The 6,516-nt window shown below is 41.6% G+C and overlaps 1 protein-coding gene across 1 annotated transcript in view; it reads left to right on the top strand.

The window, feature by feature from the left end:
* The first annotated feature begins 258 nt into the window (after positions 1–258).
* Positions 259–6,516, top strand: part of LOC108702751 (disks large-associated protein 4) — a 97,838-nt gene continuing 91,580 nt past the window's right edge. The window contains exon 1 of the mRNA XM_018238399.2: positions 259–604. The gene's annotated coding sequence lies outside the window, so the exon portion shown is untranslated. The remainder of the gene's footprint in view (positions 605–6,516) is intronic.

The raw sequence follows: 6,516 nt of genomic DNA, 5'->3' as shown, positions 1-6,516 counted from the left end.
TGTGTGGGGAATGCAATCTCTATGTGGGTTTGTCCAATCTCCTACTTACATTCTCTCCTATAATCTTAATGATGACTAAACATTTGGTTGTAGGAATAAATGCATATGCATGATATATATATATATATATATTGTTGTGTATGTTTGTGCAGAGACAGCTCCAGATCCTCTGTCCTAGATCCCTCATCCCTGCAGGATTCCAGCCCTGCTATTGCACACCTCCCCCCCCCACACATCCCCCCTCTCCTCTGTGGGGAGGCAGAACACAGAGAGCCTGCATCAGCACCAGCTCCTAGCAGCTCCTAGCATCTCCGCTCTCATCATCTATCAGAGTGGGATACAGGGGGTGGGGGATTGAACGAAAGAGGACACCCTAATAGAACATATTGGAATGGGCTAAAGCAGGTGAAAGGGGGGGAAGACAGCCAGAGAAGAGAGGGACCTTTGTAACGCTGCAGAAGGAGGAGTTGGGGGGAGAGGAGGTGGTAGTGGCAACGGCTGGGGGGCTTAGGAGTGCAGCCGGTTTGCACCTAAAGGTTCAACAGAAAGAGGAACTGTAAATGGAGGAGAAGAACCTTGTTGCATCATCTCTATTGGAGTAGAGGTAAGATGTTTTTACCTGTCTATGTGGGGGTGTTCCATATTTATGATATTTTTTAGTTTGGGAGGCAGTGATTTCTAGTTGACTGTGGGGGGGGGGAATGGTACCTCTCACCTCCCATATTGGCTAAGGATGCGGCAAGTGTAATGGCAAAGGGATATTTGTCATTCATTACAGGTAGGGCAGTGTTTACCCATACCCGGCAGAGGCAGATCTGCGATTAAGGTTGGATTCAAAGCCTGAGTGTAAACCCTTTGCAGTCAGGCCAGCCTTGGCATAGATGAAGTCTCAGCAGTGGTCTCACTCTGCTATTCCTGTCATACATAAACATAAGTCTGTGACAGCAACGTGCTGGATCCCCTATCTCCCTGATATTCCAGACCACCCTCTGCTATTCCTGACCCCTTCTGTTCATGCATTAGTCTCCAAACCCCCTCTGCCCAGTCCTGTTTGAATGCAAAGTAGCAGACAGAGCTTTTCTCTGTATCACTGGATTGTAGAGTAGCAGAGACGTGTCCTGTCTAGGCCTGTTTACTTGCTCAGTCCTGTCAATTATCTGCCTGTCTATAAATAGCTGTCTACCTGTTGTCTACATACCTAGTCATCCACTAGTCTAATCTGTCAATCCATATACATTAAATGGCCTGTCTATGGCTCTTTATGTATATGACTGTATTTACCTTCTTTGTCACATGTCTCCATGACATCACTGCCTGTGTCACCGATGATGCCACAAAGGATTTCCTATATCAGGATGCACAGGCAGGTTTCATGTAAGATCTGAATATGACCTTATGTGAAGTTGGCACAATGAATACTGATCATGATTTTTCCCATATTATCACTTTCACATAGCGTATCTGTGTCACTAAGTTGACTCTGGGGCGAGGCACGCTAGACATCTAGTTCTGTAACCTATTATCCTTTATTCTGGCGTCATTATCTGCCCCATCATTCAATATCCTGCCAATGAGTTCCTGCTTTCTTCCCTACTCTCACCATGCTTCTCTATCATCATTTTGGTCCTGCACCGCAGAATCCATATTCCAATATTCTGACCTACCAAATTATCTCCTATGTTTGCTTCATCTTTATATTAGGCCTCTATTTTTATTCCCATTCCCTCACCTTTCCTAGACTATACCTTTTCTATCCATTTTCTGCAAGACCTCTTCCTACCCCTGCTTCTCCTTTCCTTTCTCCCAGGCTATTTCCATTGTTGTTTGCTTGCTTTTATTTTATCTACCCTTTTCTCTTTCAATATGCAATCTTCCTACACAAACTTTCTTAACCTTCCCCTCTAAGCTCTCCTGTTATGCCCCCTTTTTCTGTGTGCTCCCTTACCCCATCCCCTTTAAGATTGTAAGCTCTAAGGCACAGGGACCTGCTGTATCTCTAGGTATTTCTATGTAATATGTATGTTTGGCAGGAGGATGGACGTCATTAAAGGGGGCTACTGATCTGTGCCCTAAACACAGTAGGAAGGGCTGGAAAGTAAGATGGCAACAGTAGGCCAAGATTCTATTATATCAGAGGTTCTTTAATAAAGGGCAAAGTCTGTGGTGCTTTAAATCCAACCACCACCCTAAGGGAAAGGGGAGGTCAGGAACTGTAGTTTAACTGCTGGATGAATCTCTTACTGTTCATATAAAATTAATTATATTCTCAAAGATTTCTCACGCATTTAAAATGTAGAAACTATAATGTTCTGGAAGATTTTACCAAGTATCTATGACTTTATGTAATGCTTTGTAAAAAGTTGCAGATGTGTAGGCCATTCTTGGCCAATGACCAAGAACTAAGATGACCTACTGTATTTTTGAAACCTCACTGGTCCACATGTACTTTAGTCCTCCTTCATGCTGTGTCCTGTAGGTTACCCAGAAGCCCATAGGCCTTGGTATAGTCACTAGTTCCCTCCCTAGCTTCCATGCCCCCAATCAACAAGTGTCTCTTTATGCCCCCTGCCCGACCTTACTCCTTTCACTTTTGGTGTTTCATGACTCATCACAATGAATATTTGTTGTTTTCTGCTCAAGTCAGCACCTAGGCCTAGGAAATAGTCTCATTCTCTGCCATCTCTAGTGATTGTGTCCTTTCCTTGCCCTAACCTGATTTATGGTTAGAATCCTTAGGCCATTAATAGACGTCACATGGTACCTGACATTGCCAACGTTTACCCATCTTTTTCACTCTGGTGCTGCCACTCATGGCTGTATAATGAAACCTCCTTGTTTTTCTATATTTGTTCAAATAGGTCAGCAATCTCACTTCCCTGCCCTTCACCTCACTTGTCTCTTATACACCAGCTTCCCCCACCCTCTGATTCCTCATTTTCTTTCTCTGCTCCCCTGTGTAATCTTCACTGTGCTGTTCCCTCAGGTTAATCCTGCTCGCTATCATCTGCTGCTGTCCTGCCCCCTGCATCTGTCTCATTGCTGGCTTCAACCCAGGCTTACCCATCATCTCTTCAACTTTCCCTCTCTCAGCCACTCTTCTGGGACAGCAGGCTTTTTTTCCCTTCCAAATATAAAATGTTTTAATTCTCCAAAACAATTAAAAAAAATCTGTCGTATAAACAATGGACTTACTTATTTACTCACTTAGAGGTTAGCTGACCTTTAAAATACCCTTTATCCCCAGTAAAGAGCCATATATTAAAGTGTTTTAAATATTGAGCTGCAGAATAAAATAATACAGAAACTACAAAAATAAAATAAGATAAATTGCATTTAGAATGTTAGTCTCAAAGTCAGGGATCCCCCCAGTTGTAAAAAGATTTGGGGAGCAACACAAGTACGAAAAAGCCACTGGGGATGCCAAATAAGGGCTGTGATTGGCTATTTGGTAGCCCCTTTGTGGACTGGCTACGGTCTACGGGAGGCTCTGTTTGGCAATACACCTTTTTTTATGCAACCGAAACTTGCCTCCAAGCCTGAAATTCAAAAATAAGCATCTGCTTTGAGGCCACTGATAGCAACATCCAGGGGGTTGGTGAGCAGCAACATGTTGATCACCGCTCTAAGCTATACTAATAATTAAATGCAAAGTTCTTCTAAAAAGAGTACAAACAGCCTGATTCCATATGCAGAGATGTATTTAGGTTTGATGCCCTTGCAAAAGTGATGTCATGTGCTGACAACGTACCTGGTATCCAGATTTAAATAGAAAGACTCCACGGACATTTTTAATTTTTCTTATAACAAAAAATAATCTATTGTATAGGCATCCAAGGGCTGTCCCCTTAAAGCTGCTTCCCTAGGTACAAGCTTCTGTGTTCATATGTCACAAATGTATTGATTGGCTCTAGCCATCTGCTGTCAATGCACTTTAAAAGGGGGTGTGAAAAATTAGCATCCATATGGCTAGCGATCGCCAGCAATTTGACACCATTCAGAATGGAGTCCACCTACTAGTCGGATGGACACATGATCAGACATACATAATTGCCTTCAAACAGCAATAGCTGTATAACAAAAATGTAAAAAATTGTGAGATTTGGCTTACATTCTGCATATTTCTTAATAGACTTCCGATCATGGGATTTGGGGAGTTTTAGTTTAGCCATAGCTGTAGAGCCACAGGTTTGGCACTGCTGATCTTTGTCCTGTAATTTTGGGGTCCCATTTTGGTATCCCATGCCCCGTAGGGTTAGGTTAGATATTCAGACAGATCCCTCAAGGAGTATTCTGTAGCTGTTCAACTCCTAAAATGACAGATTTGGTGCATAGCCAATTGAAGGTCCCTAATGAACCTGCCTAATTATGCTTATTCACAGCTATGCTCACTGCTCTCCAATCACAGTGCCATGGTCATGTGAGAGAGGGAACAATGAGCATGCCTTAGCTGCAAATAGCATTTGAAATTCGAACTTATCACCTTTTCTGATTGCCTATATATAACATTACAGTGGCTTTCAAAGCTAAGGTCCTGTGTCTGATTCCAGCCAGGCCATTGTCTGTAAAGAATTTGTATGTTGTACCTGTGTTTATTTCCCCCACTTTCCAAAAATATACAGGAAACATAAATGAACAATAAAAAAATGAGTGTGTTTTAAAGGAACAATAATGTAGTGCACTGTACTGTACATAATGTTGATAATGTAGTTTCCGTGCACTGTAAATACTTGTGTTTGCTTCAGAAACAAGACTACAGTTTATATAAACAAGCTTCTGTATAGACACGGGGCAGCCATTCAAAAATGAAAAAGGAGAAAAGGCACAGGCTGCACAGCAGATAACGCATAACAGTTCTGATGAATCCTGTTTTATGCTACAGTGCTTATCTGTTATCTGCTCTGTATCCTGTGCCTTTTCTTCTTTTTTCAGCTTTGAATGGCTGCCCCCAGGGCTATACATCAGCTTGTTTATATAAACTATAGTAGAGTTTATGAAGCAAACACACCAGTTGTACCATTGCAGAGCAACTGTATATTATATTTTCATTACTTTAAAACATTTTCATTTTTTGGTGTTACTTTCCTTTAACGGAACCCTGAATGTGAATGTGATAGCGACCTTAGACTGTGGGCTCCACTGGGGTAGGGGCTGATATAAATGATGTTTACTCTCTGTAAAGTGCTACAGAATATGTCAGGGCTCTGTAAAGTATAATACTATCATACATATAATAACATACATATACCCAGATACAGGATGCCTTATCTAGAAATCTCCACATTACAGGAAGGCCATGGAGTCCATTTTAAGCAAATACAGGTATGGGATCCATTATCCAGGAAAATCCAAATTACAGGAAAACAATCTCCCATACACTCCATTTTAATCAAATTACTTAGATTTTTAAAAATCCTTTCTGGTATCTCTGTAATAATAAAACTGTACCTTCTACTTGAGCCAAACTAAGATATAATTAATCCTTATAAGGGGCAAACCAATCATATTGGGTTTATTAAGGGTTATAAAAACTATGGAAATAGGATAATAGCTCCTATACTTGTATAATATTTGTTATTGTCATGACGTTTGTACGTGCCAGTGGTCTAGACTTGTGTATATAAACATTGGTAGAGGACAAGTACAGTAGGTCAGGATGAATGACTGCATCTGACACTGCCTACTGTCCCATATATTACAGAGCTATGATACTCATCTAGTAGTTTATTGTAGTTCTGTGCCAGCCAGTGGGTGGCATGTTGGACCCCTGTGCAGAATAAGGCCCAAAGAAAAGCATTTCTCTCTCTTGCAATTCCCTGGCTTTGCCTCTCCAAATCTGTGCCTGACATCGGGTTCCTGTTCACTGAGATTTCTCCCCAGTCCACACCTATCATGCAGACTTTCCTGTACTCTGTGACTGTGTCAGCAGATTTCCCAAGTGCAGTTGCCTTCTCCTCATTTAGAAAGTGCCTCTCCATCCTGGCCTAGTAAAGCCGTTCCCCTCCCTTCCCTGTTCTGACTCCCTATACTCTCCTGGGAAGGTTTAACATTTCCATTTATTATTTTCACTGCTCTTACTTTAGATTTGTGAGGGAACTTTCTTTGCTGTGATGGTGCCATAACCTATACAGTCTTTTTATATCTGCCAGCCTAATGCTGACATAGGGTGTAAGGAAGTAAATGTTCCAGAATCAAATGTCCTCTCACTGTCTTGAACTGGATCTTTATGTTCATGTGCTGTATGGATTTCATATCCAGGGTCATTGTGAAGGGGAGCATTGGAGAACTGCTGTCCCGGGATTCTTCAGCACACTTATGGGGTTCTTTAAAGCAGTGTATTTAGGGAGAAGAAATATCCTTTTCTTTAACTCTAATTTACACCTTTTAATTTCAGATGGCTTGGTTTGATACTCTGTAGTGACTCTTGTATGCATTTGCCCTGCAACTGAGGGCCTTATGATCATTTATTCTCTCTGTGCCTTCAGAATCAGTGGAGTTATCTTTTGTTGGGTACAAAAG

This window comes from Xenopus laevis, chromosome 9_10S, assembly GCF_017654675.1.
Source record: "Xenopus laevis strain J_2021 chromosome 9_10S, Xenopus_laevis_v10.1, whole genome shotgun sequence".
Taxonomy (NCBI): domain Eukaryota; kingdom Metazoa; phylum Chordata; class Amphibia; order Anura; family Pipidae; genus Xenopus; species Xenopus laevis.
Note: the sequence above shows the minus strand (reverse complement) of the source record. Positions and strands in the feature narration are given on the sequence as shown.